This window comes from Canis lupus, chromosome 7, assembly GCF_011100685.1.
Source record: "Canis lupus familiaris isolate Mischka breed German Shepherd chromosome 7, alternate assembly UU_Cfam_GSD_1.0, whole genome shotgun sequence".
Taxonomy (NCBI): domain Eukaryota; kingdom Metazoa; phylum Chordata; class Mammalia; order Carnivora; family Canidae; genus Canis; species Canis lupus.
The window spans coordinates 59,571,252-59,594,277 of NC_049228.1; positions in this window are offsets into that span (position 1 = coordinate 59,571,252).

The window sequence follows — 23,026 nt, forward strand, 5'->3', positions numbered from 1 at the left end:
GAATATCTATTTGGTTTTCTCAATTTTTAGGATATAATATTTTCATATTTAGTCATTTTATATGTTGCATACTTCATTATTTACGTTTTTTAAAGTGCTATTCCAGATTGATTTGTAGAGACAGAATGAATTGCAAAGACATTTATAGAAACGGCTTTTCACAGCTGGCTAACTGAGGCACAGAGAGGCTAAGTGGTCTGTGCAAGGTCACTCAGCTAGTTTTGGTGAATCTGTTCACATTCACTGACTAGGCTAGTGATCCGTGTGTTTTTCATAAGATCATTGCTTCAGATAATGACACAAAAATACAAAATGGTGTCAACTATGTGATAGATTGATTGTGCCTTAAAGGAAAGATCAATCTTAAAAGAACTTTCACATTCTTCCTCATTTGTAGTCCTGGACTTCTAGCACCTCACTGAAATGTGTCAACATATTCATCTGGGCAAGAAGGATCAGTAAGTGTTCTGACATCAAGCACAGAGAATTTCTTTGGTACTTCTTAGCTTTCATTTTACCCTTGTCATCTACATTTAAGAAATCCCCCCAGTGACTAGATACATAAATTCTACAGTCAAATCACCATCACTTCATTTTGACTTTTCAAAACAAGTTAAGAGCTATAGCTATATATTCACAACCCTTATATTTGTTTTTTGTTTTTTCCATATGGTGGAAACTACTTACATTTAGCAAGACTTCTGTAAATTGAGTGTACCTAAATTGGGAAAGTAAATATGTATTTCTGATCCTATTTTTATAACCGTTTCTATTTTCAGAGACCTTATTTCTTTGTTCATGCACTGCACTCATTTTATGTATTCTAATATTCTTTTACTATGATGTAACCTTATTAAGGCTAAAATATATTAGGAAATGTGCCTTCTTCAGCTTTATTTTCTCATCACCAAATAAAATGCTTTCAACATAATCAGTACATAAAAAAGACATCTTGAGTTAAACTGCTGACAGTTTAATCTCATCTGAGCAGAGAACTCCAACATCTGTATGTGTAATCCTTGTCTCATACCTCAATCCTATTTTTTTAATTAAAAAATTACCTGGTAAGTGGTGTCTATAGAGTATCATATTGTTTCACCAATTTCATTATGTTTATAATTTCCCACAATATTTACTCATCATTTTAAATCTAGTCTTTTAAGTAATCAGTTATATTATCCCAGAGACTATGGTTTAAAATATGAGAGTATATTCTCTGTATTTTTTCCATTATAAATTACACTGTTTTTTATTCATTCTTTTAACTTCTCATACATCAATTTGCTTACTTTCAACTGTCAAATATTTAAGTGCCTGCTGTTTGGCAGAGTGAGCAGTATGTGCAAAGGCCATGTTACAAGGGTATGCATGGTAATTTATTTATTAATTTTTTAAAAGATTTTATTTATTCATTCATAAGAGACAGAGAGAGAGAGAGGCAGAGACATAGACAGAGGGAGAAGAAGAATCCCTGCAGGGAGCTTGATGTGGGACTCGATCCTAGGACCCCAGGATCAGGACCCTAAGACAAAGGCAGATGATGAACCACTGAGCCACCCAGATGCCCCTGCATGGTACTTTAAAGAAACTGAAATAAGGTAGGGCTGATCAGAACTGAGAACAGGAGGAGGAAACCTGGTATGAGTGAAGTTTGAATACTAGGTTAGGTCTCAGACCTCCAAAGGGATATAGGATATATTAAGGATACTATTGGATACATTAATGACTTGCTCCTTATTCTAAAAGTAACACAAAACCCTTACGTATTTTAGACAAGGATGTATATGGGATTTAATTTTTGTAAAGATTCCTCTTACTCCCTCTTAAGAATGCATTGGTCAGAAAGATTTTTGCACAATACATTCAAAAAGAAAATCTGGGAGATAATTACTTGTTATCAAATACTGGCAACGGGAAAAGGTGGTAGTAGTATGGAATCCATATGGTGATGATTGATTACGGAGAAGTTTAGAATAATAGGATATCCCCAGAAATATTTTAATATTTATTTGCTTTTAGATATTTGTTTTTTTTCCCACATTTCTACTTTTATTACTTAAGACTGCAACAACTCTGTATACATAAATCTTTGACAACCTGCCTGATTATTTTCTAGGATAAACTTCTATACATGAAATCACTGGTAAAAGAGTATTGATATTTTAAATATATGTTAGCATATACTGATTACTTGTTTTCCAGAAAAAGTATGGTGATGTGCATTGTCCTAAATTCAATAAGAAAATATATCATAGTATTGAATGTCCATTTTGTTAGGCTTTAAGGTTTAAAAACATCATTATTTTATTTATGTGTATATTCTAATACACATTATGAAATATTACAAAAGCTCTTGTCTAGTAAAATTATATAATTTTATGGTATTAACGAAACATTTTTATTTGTGATAATTTTTTTTAGAATTCCAGTTGCCTTTTGATTTTATGCATATTGTTTTTAGTACACATTTTGTCAATTCCTAACTCAAACCTCTTTTTTTCAAGTCTAATCTATACTACTCTGCATTGTGATACATCTGACACTCTTACCCTTTTCTTTTTCCCTATAGCGCTCATCATCATCAAAAATACAATATAAAAAAAAACAAAAATACAATATAATTCACATAATTATGTACATATATATCTGTATTTTTCCACTGAGGGATTTTTATTTGTACTGATTTTGCTATAAAGTGTTGCTAAATAGAGTTAATTTTCCAGGGTGGGTCATAGGCACAGGAAACCAGGGAAAGAAGAACCAGGAGTCTAGGTGTGGTGCAGGGCCTCTCAGTCATCTATATAAACAATTAGTATATTGGGCAATAAAAAGAGGGTGAGCTGGGGTCAGAAGGGCAGAGAAGGGTCCAGGGATTGAGAGGCTGCAGGCCCTGGGGGATGAAGGGATATAGGTGGGGCATAGACCAAGAACCTCCTCCCCAGTCCTCCCGGATCAATTTAGGGCATATGGAGCAGAGAAAGTTTCAGCCAGAAGGCATCAGTAAAAGACAAAATAATATTTTATCTGTCTCTCTCCATTTGTTCCATAACGTAGTTTCCATAAGGGTAGTGATCATTGTCTAGCTTATTTATTGATGCATTCTAAGCAATGATAACAACACTTAACTGTTGATCAATAAATATTTGTGGATGAATGTTAAATTTTGTATTATTCTTTTCCTATGACTTCTTTTGCTGTGTGAACTAATAGAGTATTTCTCTCCATCAATGAATCTGACAGGTATTCAACTATTTTTTCATTCTTGTGGGCATATATTATCCTGTCAATCCCATTAGAATAATGTAATCTTCTTGCCAATTTTTTCAAGTTTGCTTTCTTCGTTTGTCTAGATGACTTTTAAAAATGATTTTTCCATATTATTACAAAAATCCCTGGAATTTTTGATTGGAGTTCATAGTATATTTCTTTTTATTGCATTTTTCTTATGGTATATTTCTGGATTTATTTTAGTTCTAAAGCTTTTAACATCAGAATTTTGCAGAAGACAGTGGGAGAGAGCATTTGAGTTAGACCATAATCACATATCCAGATTTTAACAATTTCACAATTTTACAAGAAGGTAAATGACAATATAAATACTTAGAGCATTAGAAATACAATGATTAAAACTTAAAAACTAAAATTTGAAAATGTACAGATACAATGAGAATTTGTCACAAGCAGAATCCTGGAAAGAAAATGACCAGGGAAATATTGTGATCCATGGCAGCACTTCGGTATAGATTGGGCATAGATCAGTGGAATTTAAGAACTGTTTTTACTGCTCTGGATTCTGTAGACAGTTTTCCCAGAACCAAAACAGACTTATTTCCAAGCCTCTTATAACAAAAAGTTTTACCAATACTCTAATAAATTAGAATACAATGCCAGAGCCATACTGTTATTTTATGTATATTTTGTTTATAAATAGTCAATTTAGGTATAGAAATGAAGCTATATAAATAGAGGGGGAAAGTCTTTAAGCATATAAATGAAACTAGACCTGTTTTTGCTACCTTTTTTTCCCTAAATCTTTCAGTGGCTTCTCATTGTTCTTAAAATAAAATAGAAACCTGTTAGCATGGATTTCTTTTTATATAAATTTATTTTTTATTGGTATTCAATTTGCCAACAAATTTGCCAACAATAACACCCAGTGCTCATCCCATCAAGTGCCCCCCTCAGTGCCCGTCACCCAGTCACCCCCACCCACCGCCCACCTCCCCTTCCACCCCCCTTAGTTTGTTTCCCAGAGTTACGATTCTCTCATGTTCTGTCTCCCTTTCTGATATTTCCCATTCATTTTTTTCTCCTTTCCCCTTTATTCCCTTTCACTATTTTTTATATTCTCCAAATGAATGAGACCATATAATGTTTGTCCTTCTCCGATTGACTTATTTCACTCAGCATAATACCCTCCAGTTCCATCCACGTCGAAGCAAATGGTGGGTATTTATCGTTTCTAATGGCTGAGTAATATTCCATTGTATACATAAACCACATCTTCTTTATCCATTCATCTTTCGATGAACACCGAGGATCCTTCCACAGTTTGGCTTTTGTGGACATTGCTGCTAGAAACATTGGGGTGCAGGTGTCCCGGCGTTTCATTGCATCTGTATCTTTAGGGTAAATCCCCAGCAGTGCAATTGCTGGGTCACAGGGCAGGTCTATTTTTAACTCTTTGAGGAACCACACAATCTTCCAGAGTGGCTGCACCAGTTCACATTCCCACCAACAGTGTAAGAGGGTTCCCTTTCCTCCACATCCTCTCCAACATTTGTGGTTTCCTGCCTTGTTAATTTTCCCCATTCTCACTGGTGTGAGGTGGTATCTCATTGTGGTTTTGATTTGTATTTCCCTGATGGCAAGTGATGCGGAACATTTTCTCATGTGCTTGTTGCCCATGTCTATGTCTTCCTCTGTGAGATTTCTCTTCATGTTTTTTGCCCATTTCATGATTGGATTGTTTGTTTCTTTGCTGCTGAGTTTAATAAGTTCTTTATAGATCTTGGAAACTAGCCCTTTATCTGATATGTCATTTGCAATATCTTCTCCCATTCTGTAGGTTGTCTTTTAGTTTTGTTGACTGTATATTTGCTGTGCAAAAGCTTCTTATCTTGATGAAGTCCCAATAGTTCATTTTTGCCTTTGTTTCTCTTGCCTTCATGGATGTATCTTGCAAGAAGTTTGTGGCCAAGTTCATGTTAGCATGGATTTCTGAGGTCAGTATTATCTAACTTCTGCTCACCATTTCAACTTTCTTTAATACTGTCTCCTTTGAGCACCACTCTCCAGACATATTGCTCTCTTTTATTGTCCCTTGCATATTCCAAACTCAAATCCTAAAGCCTTATATGTTTCTTCCCTCTGCCAGCATATATCTCAGTGTTTCCTATCAATGCAATCTCAAAAATCATCTCTGCAGAGAGGCTTCCTTAGCTATCGTATCAAAAGTAGCCCAATCCCCAACTCTCCAGTTACACATTCTTCATAATTTTGCTCTTCACTTCCCTTCATCTCACTAAACATAATATGACATTCTATATCTGCTTGTGAGAAGAGAATTTATGAAGCTTTAATATATCTTTTGGACAAATCAAATGCTCTGGTAACTTAACAGTAACTGATGATTTGACTGAAATTTCAGTTCTTAAAACTTTCAGAGGTGCTTTTATCTTATTCTTCCAACTATAATATGTGACCAATAATGTGACTCATCTGTCAATTCCATCTTCCCTTGTTTCTGAGTGCTTTTGTTTCTCCATTTGATGGTATGTAGTTTATCTATTATTCAAGTTCACCAAGATAGGGAATCAGATTTGTGAGGCAAAACTCTCACATAACCCTTTTCTTTGATTGCTTAATGGAGTCCATAACTGGGTGTCTTTGGGTCCAGTTTTCTTTCTTTTGATGCAAATGGCCATGACCAAGTTAGGGAGCAATGTATAAAGCCTTTCCAAGACTGCCTCCCAGCTAAGATCTATGATGTGAAAGATAGCCAAGAGCTATTTTTAGGAGAGAAAGGTTAGGTAACCAAATAGAGCCTAAGAAAGCCATTCCCATCATTGGAAACTAGATAAATTATATTATATTCTCAAAGATGACCAGTAAAGGTGTAATCCAGTTTAAATAAGCTATTTTTTCAATACCCTTAAAGAAGACTGAGTCTTTACTAAAGTGAATGAATAAGGAAATGAATTAGAGAATTTTCTGTCATTATAGTTATTGCATTTTTCAGATAACTATAAAATAAAACTTGTTGCAAACTCCACGTTGTCCAGCTGGATGCGTATTTCTTAAATTTTATCAAAAATTATTTTTTTTAAAAAGTAGACGAAAACAACAGACTATTCCTATTCAAGTTCTTCTTTCACAAGGAAGAGGTTCATAGTGAATTAAGTTACATTTTTCTCCATTAAAGGTGTTATATTCTGCAGTGTCTTTATAAACTACAACGGACGCTGTGAGCTTTTTGAACAAATTCTCTTTTCTTTTGTCTTGTTGAGGAATAAGAGTGATTTACCCAACTGGAAATTAAATTGTTAAAAGTAGAAGATGCTAGAATGGATACAGAGCTCCATGAATCTCTGTTGGTTTGAGTATACAAGTGAAGTATTATCAAGTCATCCCTAGAAAAATAATAATAACCTCAGACTGTTCTAGTATAGATGTGCAGATATAAATTATTCCACTGGTTATTCAAGAGGAGGAGAAATGTGTTTTTCCTTATTCAAGATATTTATGGAAGAAGAAATTAAGTGCATGTTGGGACCTTGGAGGTTGCTGTGGATTTCCATTTTATATTGCAAAATATCTGTCAATCCAAAGGGTGAAAATGCCTCAACTATATATAGATATAGATGAAAAAAATACTGTGGAAAATAATGATAAAGGTGAGATAGATAGTAATAAGCCTTTGGATATAGACTTAAATTTATTTTTTTAAGATTTTATTTATTTATTCATGAGAGACGCACACAGAGAGAGAGAGAGAGGCAGAGGGAGAAGCAGGCTCCATGCAGGGAGCCTGATGTGGGACCCGATCCTGGGTCTCCAGGATCAGGCCCTGGCCTGAAGGCAGCACTAAACCACTGAGCCACCCGGGCTGCCCCAGACTTAAATTTAAATTTCAGTTCTGACTCTTAGTTTATGTGAATTATGGATTTGATAACTTTCCTCTGAGTCTTTGTTAACTTGTATCTAAAGGAAGATTACAAATTCTCTCGTGAAATTTTAATTTTGTATAATAGTGAACATTCAACACCAAGAATAGTGTCTGACACTCAGTATGTGGAAGGTACTAGACGTTAGGATGTATACTATTCAATAGATTTATTCGCTTAATTTGTCTTGCTTTCTATATTCTGATAGCTAAGCACTCAGCTAACATTCAGGCATTTCCAGCAATATTGGTCATATTTATCCTTAATGTAAACAGTTACTTTAAAAAAAAAGATTTTTTTAAAAATATATTTATTCAGGAGAGACACAGAGAGAGAGCGAGAGAGGCAGAGACAGAGGCAGAGGGAGAAGCAGGCTGCATGCAGGGAGCCTGACGTGGGACCCGATCTTGGGACTCCAGGATCATGCCCTGGGCGGAAGGCAGATGCTAACCCCGCGGAGCCACTCAGGGATCCCCAGTTATTTTTTTTTTTTTTTATTCGTTTGTTCTAAATTATCCTCCAGTAACACTGCACTTCCAGTAAGAAGCAGTCTTTAGCTCTTTAGACTTTGTTGGGTTTCTGACAATAATTTATTCATATACACATACCAACAAACACAAGGGTCTCACTACAGTTAATACTTGTAAATGATTACATTTAGGTTCAAATCCATTCATTAAAGTATTCTCTTAATGGTCAAATTGTCTACAGTCATTAGTTTAGAAAAGAATATTGAACCAAGACTGGTTCCAAATACATGCACAAAAACACACAACTTAACTTTGATCAAATGTCGTATGTTTGTTCACATTCCAACTACAGGTTTTATTTTAAATGTGGCTAGGTGGAAGAGATTGATGATTTGGAGTCAATATGTACACAACAGTTATTGGTTTTTCAGCTATAGAGCCTATTTAAAGTATTTATCGTGGAAGACCACTTGTATTTGTCTAATAAGAACTATAGACTTTCTTTTAAAATCATGTTTTTATTATTATGAAATCTGTATATATAGATAAGAAATGTTTTTTAAATGTATGGCCCAGTGATTTTTCAAAAAGTGAATATCCATGTGATCATAACCCAAAACAACAATAGAGCATTATTGAATCCCTTGATGTGACCCTCATTCCATACTTTAGTCACTCTTTATTCCTTTCCACAAAGATAACAACTATTCTTAATTGGATTTCTTTATAAATTTATCACCTAAGTATGCATTCTTGAAATAATAATTTTAATTTTTAAAGCTATAGTTGGAATCATAATATATATTCCTTTTATATCTAACTTCTTTCAATCAATATTTTTTAAAAGAAATTTGCCATCCTTGTGTACAATAGGTTGCCCAACCATTGATCTGTTTTTTTTTATCTTCTTTCCTTAAGTCAGTCTAGATAAGGAATTATAAGTTTTCAAAGAATCAGATTTTGATTTAATTGATTTTTTCTGTTTTCTACTCATTGATTTTCAATCTAATCATTATTATATCCTTTCTTCTTACCTTGTGTTTAGTTTGCTCTTTATTTTTTAGATCCCTAAGGTGAAAGTTTGGATTATTTATCACAGATCTAGTTTTCTAATATATACATTAAAAACTTGAAAATTAGGGATGCCTGGGTGGCTCAGCAGTTGAGCATCTGCTTTTGGCTCAGGGCATGATACTTGAGTTCCAGGATCGAGTCCCACATCAGGCTCTCTGCATGGAACCTGCCTCTCCCTCTGCCTATGTCTCTGCCTTCTCGCTGTGTCTCTCCTATGTAAATAAGTAAAAGCTTAAAAAAAAACTTTAAAATTAAATCTAAGAACAATTTTTGTTGCATCATACATTTTCATATTTTAATTATAATGTAATTCAAAATATTTTATAACCCCTATTAATTTTTACCTTCCAGCTGTGGTTTATTTAAATTTGTCTTGTTTAATTTCAAAATACTTATAGTTTTCTAGATTCTTACTTTTATTGTTCTCTAGTTTAATACCATTGTGGTCAGACCCTCGTGCTTTGTAAGAATTTAATTATTTGTTTTTTAGTGCCACTAGTTTTACGGTCCAGCATCTGGTCTGTTTTGGGAAAGGTTCCATGTGTACTTGAAAATAATTTTTGTAAAATGTTCTAAAAAGTACAATTATCAGTAGAAAATTGTTTGATAATTATATTCAAATACTCGACATTTTTTCTTGATGTTTTTGTTCTCTTATTTATCAGTTGCTGGAAGAGAAATACTAAAATCTCCTTTTGCCTATTCTCTTTAGCTCAGTCAATTTTTTTTTCAATTTTTAATTTATATATTTAAATGCAATTTTAGGTGCTCATACATAATACATATTAGTATCATAAATTTTTTAATATTTACAATTCTATAATATTTCCTTTTCTCTCTTCAAAATTCTTTTTTTTTTTTTCTCTTCAAAATTCTTTATGGTGAAGTCTACTGTTTCTGACATTAATGTAGCCACTCTATTTTATATTTAGGTTTTGCAACTATACCCTTTTTTTACACACTTATTTTTACATTCTTATGTAGAATTTATTTATCAAAAGAGTGTAAATAGTGGCTTGCTTTTCTGTACAACTACGATTACCTAGCTTTTAAATGGAGTTTTTATTTAATTTATTTTTAGTATATTTATTGATATGTTTCAGTTTAAAGTTCTATTTCGTATTAAGTATTTTGTCCTCTAAACATTTTTCCTAATTTCATTTTGGTTAATTTTGTAGTGTTAGGAATTCATTTTATCCCCTACCCTTCCCTTTTTGGTTATGCCTCATTTTGTTCATTTTCATTGGTTGCTCTAGGAATTAAAATGTTCATCTTTAGGTTATATAATTCTGCATGGAAATAAAATACTGTTATAAACATGTAATTATCTTACAATAGTATTTTACATTTCCTCCTCCCATATTTTGTTCTCTTGTAATCTACATTTTACTATATACTATATTATTACCTTTGCTTTTACTTAGAACAATTAATATTTTTATCCTTAAGACAACAAAAAACATTAAAGGCATTCAAATTGGCAAAGAAGAAGTCAAACTCTCCCTCTTTGCAGATGACATGATACTCTACATAGAAAACCCAAAAGATTCCACCCCAAGATTGCTAGAACTCATACAGCAATTTGGTAGCGTGGCAGGATACAAAATCAATGCCCAGAAATCAATGGCATTTCTATACACTAACAATGAGACTAAAGAAAGAGAAATTAAGGAGTCAATCCCATTTACAATTGCACCCAAAAGCATAAGATACCTAGGAATAAACCTAACCAAAGAGGTAAAGGATCTATACCCTAAAAAACTATAGAACACTTCTGAAAGAAATTGAGGAAGACACAAAGAGATGGAAAAATATTCCATGCTCATGGATTGGCAGAATTAATATTGTGAACATGTCAATGTTACCCAGGGCAATTTACACGTTTAATGCAATCCCTATCAAAATACCATGGACTTTCTTCAGAGAGTTAGAACACATTATTTTAAGATTTGTGTGGAATCAGAGAAGACCCCGAATAGCCAGAGGAATTTTAAAAAAGGAAACCATATCTGGGGGCATCACAATGCCAGATTTCAGGTTGTACTACAAAGCTGTGGTCATCAAGACAGTGTGGTACTGGCACAAAAACAGACACATAGATCAATGGAACAGAATAGAGAACCCAGAAGTGGACCCTGAACTTTATGGTCAACTAATATTCGATAAAGGAGGAAAGACTATCCATTGGAAGAAAGACAGTCTCTTCAATAAATGTTGCTGGGAAAATTGGACATCCACATGCAGAAGAATGAAACTAGACCACTCTCTTTCACCATACACAAAGATAAACTCAAAATGGATGAAAGATCTAAATGTGAGACAAGATTCCATCAAAATCCTAGAGGAGAACACAGGCAACACCCTTTTTGAACTCGGCCACAGTAATTTCTTGCAAGATACATCCACGAAGGCAAAAGAAACAAAAGCAAAAATGAACTATTGGGACTTCATCAAGATAAGAAGCTTTTGCACAGCAAAGGATACAGTCAACAAAACTCAAAGACAACCTACAGAATGGGAGAAGATATTTGCAAATGATGTATCAGATAAAGGGCTAGTATCCGAGATCTATAAAGAACGTATTAAACTCAACAGCAAAGAAACAAACAATCCAATCATGAAATGGGCAAAAGACATGAAGAGAAATCTCGCAGAGGAAGACATAGACATGGCCAACATGCATATGAGAAAATGCTCTGCATCACTTGCCATCAGGGAAATACAAATCAAAACCACAATGAGATACCACCTCACACCAGTGACAATGGGGAAAATTAACAAGGCAGGAAACCACAAATGTTGGAGAGGATGTGGAGGAAAGGGAACCCTCTTACACTGTTGGTGGGAATGTGAACTGGTGCAGCCACTCTGGAAGACTGTGTGGTTCCTCAAAGAGTTAAAAATAGACCTGCCCTGTGACCCAGCAATTGCACTGTTGGGGATTTACCCCAAAGATACAGATGCAATGAAACGCCGGGACACCTGCACCCTGATGTTTATAGCAGCAGTGTCCACAATAGCCAAACTGTGGAAGGAGCCTCGGTGTCCATCAGAAGATGAATGGATAAAGAAGATGTGGTCTGTGTTTACAATGGAATATTACTCAGCCATTAGAAACGACAAATACCCACCATTTGCTTCAACGTGGATGGAACTGGAGGGTATTATGCTGAGTGAAGTAAGTCAATCAGAGAAGGACAAACATTATATGTTCTCATTCATTTGGGGAATATAAATAATAGTCAAAGGGAATATAAGGGAAGGGAGAAGAAATGTGTGGGAAATATCAGAAAGGGAGACAGAACATAAAGACTCCTAACTCTGGGAAACGAACTAGGGATGGTGGAAGGGGAGGAGGGCGGGGGGTGGGGAAGGAGGGGTGACAGGCACGGAGGGGGGTAATTGACGGGATGAGCACTGCGTGTTATTCTGTATGTTGGTAAATTGAACACCAATAAAAAATAAATTTATTAAAAAAAATAAAAATAAATTAAAAAAGACCATCAATATTGCCCTATATTTACCTTGATGCCTACACATTTTTACATGTATTTCTTAATTTTTAAAAGAAAATCCTGTTTTCTGTATCTGAGATATCTTATTCAGTCTGAAGAACAACTTTTAATGTTTCTCTTGATATGGATCTCCTGATCAGAAAATTCCCTAGTATTTTAAACATATTTTTGTTTTTCCTTTCTTTTTCTTATTTTTGAGGTTTAACTGAAATACTTCTTTTCATCTTTTATATTTTTATTTTATGAATTTTCAAACATACAATTTCTCTGATTCATATTCAAATTTACTAATTCTTATTCATTAATTTTCTCTTCTTCTGTGTTTAATATGTTCTTAAATCACTTTGGGTCTTCATTTAGTTATATTTTTTTTACTTCTTTAACTTAAATCTTTTCCCTTAAGTATTATTCCAGGCTCTTTCTAAAGAGTTTTTTAAAATAGGTTTTTCTAAAGGACTCAAATTAATATATTGTTACCAAAAATGAACTATCTTAAAATATTATTTATTGGATCCTGAGTAGCCATCATGTCTTTTTAAGCAAATCAACAATTCATAAGGGAATATAAAGAATTGTTCCAAATTTGAAGAGTAGTATTTGCAAAGCTCATTATAATACAAAGAAAAATCTAAAAAAAAAAAAAAAAAAAAGAAGAAGAAAATATTACAGGGAGATTATGCAAAACAACCAAGATTAATTGCTGCTAATTGACAAAAGTCACAAAACCAAGTGTTGGTTTCACTTGTGATACTAATGTCATTTGCAAGGTTAATTACTGTGTCACCTCACAGTCCCCAGTTGTTTTTCATATTGTGGCAGAGAAAGCATGAACAGATGGGCCAGAATAACATCTGGCTTAGGTGAGCAGTAAGAGTACAGCTGACATCCTTGAATGATTTCCTTCAGTTGTACTGTCTCAGGAATAGAAAGTAATAAGAGAGAAACACAGGTGCCAAAAATAAACAACTTGATATTTACTTATTAGCATACTGGCCCTTGCCAAATCCTAGAGTGAATGTCATCATTAGCATCTAACAGGGCTACAGTAATGTTCTTATCAATATAATCTTTTAAAGAATACTTACATTTAATTTAGTCAATTTGTCATTAGTATCTTACTTTCCAACCTTGCTTTTTCATGCCAATGAAAATAATACCTCCTAGTTTATGCAAAATCGCAGTATTTCAAACTTGAAATATGTTTTTGATCCTCAGGATAACCTTATAAATTAGATACTACAACATGATATCCAAATTAATAACCAAAACTCAGAGGTGCCATAACTTGGTGAAAAAGGTAAATGACAGAACAAGGATACAAAATCAGAATTATTGGCTTTAACCTATTGCACTTACATTTAGAACTACATTATGTTCATCATAGAAGAAGAGAGCCTTTGATAATAATAATGACTATTAAAAACTTCAAAGCTACAATTTGTAAATTTCATTTCTCACTATGTTTTAAGTAATATATAATTATTTTGCTAATCAGAATGTTAAGGTCTAAGGAATTTAATTCCAAGTATTCTAGTATAAAATTATTTTAGTTTTATATCATCTATTAAATATTTTAATCTTTCAATGGCCTAAGGATATGCAACAATGCCATTTCTAGTTTACAAAATCTCCCAGAATTAAGGAGAAAATACATATCTAAATAACACAACACAGCCTTCCTAGAAAAGAGATAATTATCAGGGATATAAGATTGTGTCTATTTTTTAAAATATATTTGAATGTATTCTATAGTTTGTTTATGTGTACATTTGTTCTATGTTGAATCCTTGCCCTATTCTGGTCGGCCTTATTACAAAGAGCACAGACTACACATGATGTGTTACAGAGGTGATTCAAGGGTGAGCTTTCTTGGCCTTTATTTCTCTCTGTAAGGTATAATAATGTTGCTGTTCTCTTGTCAGGAAGGAAAGCACTGAACACTGCACATGTAATTAATTATCACTATTGTTATCACTGAAATCCAGCTAGGCATAACACAGCCAGCTTTGTTCTGTTTAGTCAGGCATGTTTCATAATGTATTCCCTTCCCCTCTCTGGAGCTCCAGGGCCAGTTTCTGTCCTGAGAGCCAGTGTTTTTGTACCTTTGAACATAAGAAAGTCAGGGATAAGGATAGTTATTCAAGCCGTGTTTCCTCTTTTTTTCCCTACATGAATTTTTAGTCATAATCCCCTTTTGCAGCTTACCAATATATATATGGGTCTCAGGGTAAATATTTTATTAGGATAATTTGGTATAAAGAGTACTTTAACAGACCAATATCACTATAATAAGTAATACTTTCTAAAGAAAAATGGAGAATTTTTTATATCTTTAAAATCCAGTTTGTTCAGATTTAGTGTCCATTCTAAGAGCAATACAATAGTATAGTACATAGGTTACTGTTGATTATTTTTACCAATTTTATTGACATATAATTCACTAAACAGCTCACACAAAGTATACAATTCAGTGGATATTTTACTATATTCACAGACTTGTATGACCATCACAACAATCAATTTTAGAACAATTTCAACATACCAGAGAAAAACCCTGTGACCACTAGCAGTCACTCTCCATTTCTTCCCTAATCCTCCCTAACCCAGTTCTAGAAAATCATGAATAAATCTTCTGTCTATATATTTGTCAGTTCTGGACATTTCATATAAATGGAATTATGAAGTGTATGTTATTTACTTACTGGCTTCTTTTATTTTGTGGGATGTTTTCAGGGTTTATCCAGATTATAGCAAATATAAGTACTTTATTACTTTTTATTGCTTAACAATAGTCCATGGTTTGGATAATATTGCATTTTATGTATCTATTCATCGGTTCATGGACATTGAGGCTCTTTTTACTTTTTGGCTATTAGGACTAATGATGCTCTGAATATTTGTGCTCAAGATTTTATGTGGAAAAATGTTTTAATTACTCTTAGATATATACAAAAGAAAAATGTTCACTGAATCATAAGGCCTATTTAAGTTTAACCTTTTGAAGAACTACCAGGCTATTTCCAAAGTTGCTACACCTATGCATGCAAGTGGGGAACAAGGGGTTGGAGCAGAGGGGGAGAAAGAGGAGAGAGAGAATCTCAAGCAGTCCCCCCACTGAGCACTGAGCCCTAACATCATGAGAATCAATCCCATGACTGTGAGATAATGACCTGAGCTGAAATCGTGAGTTGGATGCTTAACCAACTGAACCACCCAGGTGCCTCTGTATCATTTCTTATATATACACCTGTGTGTAACTTGACCAAGCACATAGACACCCAATCAATTTTGTTAATTAGCATAGAATGTATTAATTAAACCACTTGCTGCAACCATAAATGTGATTTATGCCTTGGGTCTTATGGCCTTATCTTAGTGTTTAAGATTCCACAATGGACCCTAACTTCATCCTTATCTTGTTGCACTGTGCCTAAGTCCCCTCTTGATTTACTGCACAAATTCAAGTTAGTCTTTAGCTGGATCTCCATATTTGCTGTTGCCCATTCTATTACATTCAGATGTTTTGCCCTATCCTAATCTACCTAACATCTGAAGCCACCTCCCCACTCCATCCTAACCTGCTGCTTGAAGCCCTAGTCCTCAACAGACTACCTCCTGGTAAATCTAGCTTCTTGTTATCCTTAAATACATACTTGTTATCCTTAAATATTTTTATTCCATCCAAACTAAAATTTTCACTCAGATTGCTGTTATAGTCCATTCATCGCTGCCTTCTGTCCTCTGGTCTATCTTTTTCCACACTAATGCCAGACAAATCATTCTAAAGTTGTATCCTTTCTGGTCCTTTATCAATTTGAAAATACTGTACTGAATTTCCATTAAGTTAGTTGAAATCTAAACCCTTTAAAATAGAATTGGTTGAGGCACCTGGGTGGCTCAGTGGTTGAGTGTCTGCCTTCCACTCAGGATGTGATCCTGGGGTCCTGGGATCGAGTCCTACATCGGGCTCCCCACAGGGAGCCTGCTTCTCCCTCGGTCTATGTCTCTACCTCTCTCTGTGTGTCTTTAATGAATAAATAAAATCTTTTAAAAAAAGTAAATAGAATTTATTTTCTTTTAAAAATTCCACCTGCAACCTATCTTTAAAAAATTTCTATCATCATGGCCATAGTAACCCACCTTGAGCCAGAACGCTACAACAAGAAAAAGGCAGAGATGAGACATAAAGATAATGTTTTGCAAAGTACTTCCCAATGCATTATATCATTAAATTTCAAGTGAATTAGGGAGTACATTCAAAAGTTTCACTTCAATTTCATATAATGCTCATAAGGCATGTTTAATATGTTAATTATCTGGATAATATTCAAGGCATTGTAGAAGACATAATATCACTTCGTCGAAGAGTGAATATTCCAAAAGCTATTTGAACGGAAATTTCTCACCTTAAAATCAATTACATATTTCATGAATGAATAATAAATAGTTTGATCACATCTCCAACTCTTTTGTAAATGTTTAATGTTCAAAATAATTGGAGGAAGAATCTTGTTCAGAAACTCTGATATGTCGTTTGGGCCTTGTATAGTGCTCTGTGCTTATTGTACCTGGTTGGTTCATGAATACTAACACTAAAAGGCCTTGTTCATAAAAGACAACTTTTTCTTTAAAAAAAGAAAAGAAATATTACTTCTTATGGAAAAGGAGCATTTGCCACTCTATTGAAATTCTATTAAACAGATTAGTCTGCTTAGAGTACAGTAATACTCTAATTCCTAGAGACAATTTCTGTGTGATATAAAGCCATTTTATTCCATTGCCTGTGTGTATGTGTGCATGTGTCTGAGTGGGGGGGGGGGGGAGAAGGAGAGATAGGTTGTATGTGCACATAGCTGGATGAATGTCAAGTAGTCAAGATTTATTTGGTATGTATGGAGATGTTACTACTAGATTGTATAATATAGATTAGAGATAAGTTAAAATTGTACAATAGAAATGAAAGTAAAATTAAAGTCCACTGGTTCAAACTCAGAGGATACATAATATTTATCAAATAAACTCATGACAGATGTATTCATATCTGCAAGCAGCTGGTGCAATCTTGCTATTCCTATTTGAAACATTCATATTTTTATATTAAGAATCATCAGTTTTCATGTCAGCAAAATCCTCTGTTAAGTTGATCCTCCAGACCTTCTATTACAAATCCTCAAGTATAAAAAAAATCTTCAAGTGTCTTGACAAATCACCACTTAGTATTTTGTTATGGTTTTATATTTTAGTAAATTGTGAGGCATCTGCCAGGCTAAAGGCTTATATTTAGTGTACCTAAACAAGTTTTTCAGTATAATATTATGATCTCTACCTATGTGAGAGGGTGTAAATTTCCTCCTTCCTTTCTTTTTCATTTCATAATTTTACTTTCCTCTGACCTGTCTGAGTAAAAAAGTTCGATTTGCACACAAGGGAGGATAATATAAGTCACTGAAGTAGGATAATTTACTTTTTTTTTTTAATTTACTTTTTTTATTGTTGTTCTGTGCTAATTTCTCATGTGTTTAGTAATCCTAAGGAATGTTATAAACGTTTTTAATATGCACTGAATATACGGTGGACAAACTGCTTTTGACATTGTTTAATTTTTTAACAAAAATTAATTTTCTCCTTGTGCTGACCTTTATCCTTTGCTGAGAAAACTATAAACATTGACTTGGAATTTAAGACAAATTTAAACTACATGGAGAATTGTGGGGAAGAAATACCTTCTTGGGACTTTTAAATGTTCACTGAAGAATTAACACTTTTCAGGATGCAGTAAGTGATTTCTGTTAAGTCATGAATCATTGTATTGTTCTCCAGCATAGAAACCAGGGCTGGCAATCTATAGTGTGCACCCCAAATCTGATTGCTGCCTGTTTGTGCCAATAAAATTGTATTGGAACATGTACATACACACTCATTTATATGTTATGTATGAATGTTTTCCTGCCACAAAGTAGAGTTATGTAGTTGCTAGAGAGAGACCATATTACACCCAAAGTCTAAAATATTTACACTGGTCCTTTAAGAAGAAAATTGCAAACACTGATGTAAACAAATATAAATATAGGTTTGTTTTGGCTACAAATAATTTTAGTAATAGAAATTAATCATTAACATCTGTTACTTACATGTGTGTATCAGGCAGTTTTGAGCAATTTACATTAATTAATATTACTTAATTCTCACTTTATAAAGTGGGCAACATTAGTATCTCTATTTTACAAAAGATGCAGAAACTGAGTCCTGGAGAAGTTAAATAGATAACTGAAGTACTAAGATTTAAATTGAATCAAATTCCAAATAGAATCTTGTGTTTGTACACCTTATATTCAACCAAAGTATCTAGAAATAAGTTAGAGTTTGGGATAACAATATAAATATAGAATAACCCAATAATTTTCTGTTAACATTTGTAAAAAAATATATTACTGAAAAATACTCATCTGAGAAAGAATTTATCACATTTGTAGATATTTGATTCTAAATTCCCAAAATAATAATCTTAGGGGTCCCTACTAGCTCAGTTAGTTAAGCATCTGCCTTTGGCTCAGGTCATGATCACTAGGTCCTGAGATTGAGCCCCTGTGCTGGGTTTCCTGCTCATCAGAGAGCCTGCTTCTCTTTCTACCTCTTCCCTTCCTCCCCTCTTATGCTTTGTCTCTTTGGATCTCTCGCTCAAATGAATAAATAAAATCTTTTAAAAAATTCCAAATATTTTCTCCCATTCCTTAGTTGACTTCTCATTTTGATTGTTTTTTTTCTGCTGTGCAGAAGCTTTTCATTTGATGTAGTCCCTTGTTTATTTCTGCTTTTGTTTTTGTGATTTTGATGTCATCTAAAAAAAAAAATGTTGCCAAGATAATGTCAAGCCACTTTCCCCAATGTTTTCTTCTGCGAGTTTTACAGTTTCAGGTCTTACATTTAAGTCTTTAATTCATTTTGACTTAACTTTTGTGAGTGCTGAAAATCTGGGCCCAATTTCATTCTTTTCATTCATCCCATTTATTGAAGAGACTTCCCTTTATCTATTGAGTGTTCTTGCCTCCCTTGACAAATATTAATTGACTGTATATACAAAGGTTTATTTTTGAGTTGCAAAAATATTTGCAAGCCATCTACTCCATATCTAGTTAATGTTCAAAATATATAAAGAACTCATATAACTCAATAGCAAACAATAAAAATAACTCCATTAATAATGGGAAAGGATCTGGATAGATATTTTTCCAAAGAAGACACAGGCCTGGCCGATGGATATGTGAAAAGGAGCTCAACATTACTCAAATAGGGAAATGCAAATCAAAACTATAATGAGGTATCACCTCACACCTGTTAGAATGTCTACCAATGGACATGCTTCTAGACTTTTTTTTTCGTTAGTGGAGTCATCTATCATTCCGGTAAAAACTATCTTTCCAGAAGTTTCTGCAGAACAGTTTCCTGTCTCTTTGATTAGTGTAAGAATGGAATGGGCTCAAATTATTTCTTAGGAGACTAATATGCCGATTTAGTATTGCTGCTGCTGTTTCCTTTGGTTTTTGTTTTCTGAAAAGATATGCCTCTCTGTATCTTTAGAAGAAGTGTTTCTTGTGATCCACACTTTCATAATAAATATGACTGTTATTCAACAAGAGTAAAAATGAGAGATTAAACATAAGGTATAGAAATAATAGGGAAAGAAGTAGATAAAGGGAAAATCAATTTTAAGAAGGGCAGGCTAACATTACTGGATAGAGATGCAGGTTGATTAGAATTGAATACAAAGTAAGAAATAAAGCTTAACAACTTTAGAATTTCCTAGTTGCTTCCAGATGCAGGGAAGATTTGAAGTACATTTCACCTAGAGTAGGTATTGAATCTTAACTATTGCACTTTTTATCTGGGTAAAGGAGGTGATGTCATTTAACATCTCTGTATCAGTACTTTTTCATCTGAAAAGTGAGCAGTACTCATATCTGTTCTGTGAAAATCCCAAAACTATAAAATGAGAAAATAAATCACAGAAAATTTTTGAAAATGTGGAGAATTTCATTTTCTGTATTGTTATTTAGAAGATAGAAAGTGAGCAAGGAACTCTTATATAAATACACTTGATAAATCAGAAGAAAGAAACCATAATTTCCAGTAATGGTTCTGTGAACATGGGGAGAACCTTGAGGGAGGATCTTGAAGGGACCAGGGAAGAATATAGAAGCATGATGAGGAGGGAACTGAACAATCCTGATAGTAAATGGGTTAGCAGAAGGTCAAATAGTCTCATCTATGAGTAGACATAAATATATTCACAACTGGATGGAGATGAGGTAAACATTAGACTATTTGAAGATTTTTACATTTTAGTGGAGGAAGGAATTCTAATTAATAATAGATTAAAAGCACCAGCAGTCAGCATGCTTTCATGTTAAATCTATTAAGAAATAGAAAGTAATAAGATTCTTTAACATGGAACATTCTTATGAAATACCTCTTCCAGGGGCACCTGGGTAGCTCAGTGGTTGAGCATCTGCCTTTGGCTCAGGAAGAACCCGGGGTCCTGGGATGGAGTCCTGCATCAGGCTCCCCACGGGGAGCCTGCTTCTCCCTGTGTCTCTCTGCCTCTCTGTCTCTGTGTCTTTCATGAATAAGTAAATAAAATCTTTAAAAAAAAGAAATACCTCTTCCATATAAATTGGATGGTTCTTCAAAAATTTGACTAAGAAAATGGAGATTCAAGCATTCATTTATCAGATGCATGTAATCTCTGTAGAGCAGTACTGATTCATCTGTGTATGAGTTCTCTCCCTCTCTGTCTCTGTCACACACACACACACGCAAACATACACACACACACACACACACACAGTACTAACCAAATATAACAGTTGTTTTATTCAGTGTAAATTAGGAAGGAAATCCATTAGGGACAAAGTCCACAGTGTAATTAAAGCTAATGCATTTTCTTTCTTTGTTTCCAGGCCTCTGGCTTCTTGGGGAAAGACTCTTACTACCCTAATGTTTTCTCATTTTTAATTTCTTCACTGACTTTAATTACCTTCTCTCAGGCCTATAAAATTATTACTTACTTTTAAAAGAAAAACAAAAGAAATGAACTTGTTTGCTGAAGGCCTTTACCAAGCTTTCACAGATGGAGCTATTTCAAATAATATTGCTAGTAATTGAACTAAACATGGAATGTCCACTACTTTCCATAAATTTTAGCCTCCAAATATCTCATTCTTTTCTACATATCCATGTTGTTTTACATGTTCTCATTTTACCTGATTCTGTCTCATTTTCTTTACCTGTGATTTTTTTAAATGATTCTTGAAGGGACTGCCTAAGTATCCTTGCCTTGTGAAATCTTTCCTGACTTATTCAAATCAAGGTTTTTATTCCTACAATTTCACCTACAACGTAGTTCTGTTTTATATTTCATCACATTGTTTTACAATTTTTTACACACCTCCTTCCATATTAGACAAGCAGTTGCATGGAACATATGTTATTTATCTTTGGATATTCAACATTAAATACAATGCCTGGCACTTAGTAGTATTCAACTCAGTGCCTTTTTGTCAAAGTAGTTTCTCACTGAACAGGTGAAATAGATTTCTTTTTTCCCCTTTATTTCCTTTCCCTTTCTTTTTTATACCATTAGGTATTGTAGTTTCATTCCATTTATTTTTTATTTCACTTGAATTCCTATATTTAGCTTCATTGAGTTCCTATATATAACTACTTAAAAATGAAAGAAGTAAATAAGGGCTTAGCTTTGTAATTTTATGTCAATACAGGAATATCATTTCCTTGATTCTTATTACCACTTTATTATTAGTCAGGCACAATAGTAACTGAAGGATCAGTGTTCACAGTGAGTCTGATTGTCGTTAGAAGGACTAGAACACAGGTTGCTTCCCACTTATTTCTTTGCCCCTTGTTTTGTATAATGCCATCTCTACCTCCAGATGGATCTATGTATATCTACTGTGGTTCATCTTACAGAAGGCCAGTGGTCATTTCTTGCACATTAAATATTGGAGAAAATGGCTTATCTCATTTTACTGAAAATATGCTAAAATGCATATTATCAATTATTTAGAATTAATAATCATATAAAAGCAAGTTACTTATATTTTAATACAAACTGTATCAATATACCTACAAATCTTCCTAATAATTTAAACTGTGTTTTGGAGCCCTGTTCACAAAAGGTGAACTTGAAAAGGTAAATGAAGCTTTTCTTATTCATAACAAATTTTCTAATTTCATAGTGGGTTTACATCATAAACATGATTTTACTTCAGACGTTTTCATCTATATATGAAGGTAATAATGTCCACAACGTCTAAAGTAGAACTGAACTTTTCCACTATTTTTCCAGTATTGTTGCAGTAGTTGGTTTTGAGTAATGCATACTCTCTATTGGTTTTCGGCAGACACTAGTGGCAAATTCTACACATCATTGTCTATGACAAGGTAGTTTTCTAAATACATGGTTCTAAAAATATGGTTTTCTCTCTTCAAGATATGTAAGGCTTTATGGTGATTATATCTGTGTCCCTGGCTAATTATCTGCACTTCCAAATCAATAGATAATAAGTAATATATATAGAGAGAGGCAAATATGAGAGGACAAGAAGAGAAATAAGAACCTGAAGATTTTCATATTTCCAACTTTAACATAAAAAGGATATAGGTAACTTAGATGCAGCAATTGAAAAAACATGTCTTTTGTGTTATTGTTGCTGTTGCTTACATAGCTCTTGAAAAACATCCCTCTTCCAACATTTTAGCTGGCTAATTTTATTTCATAGTTCAG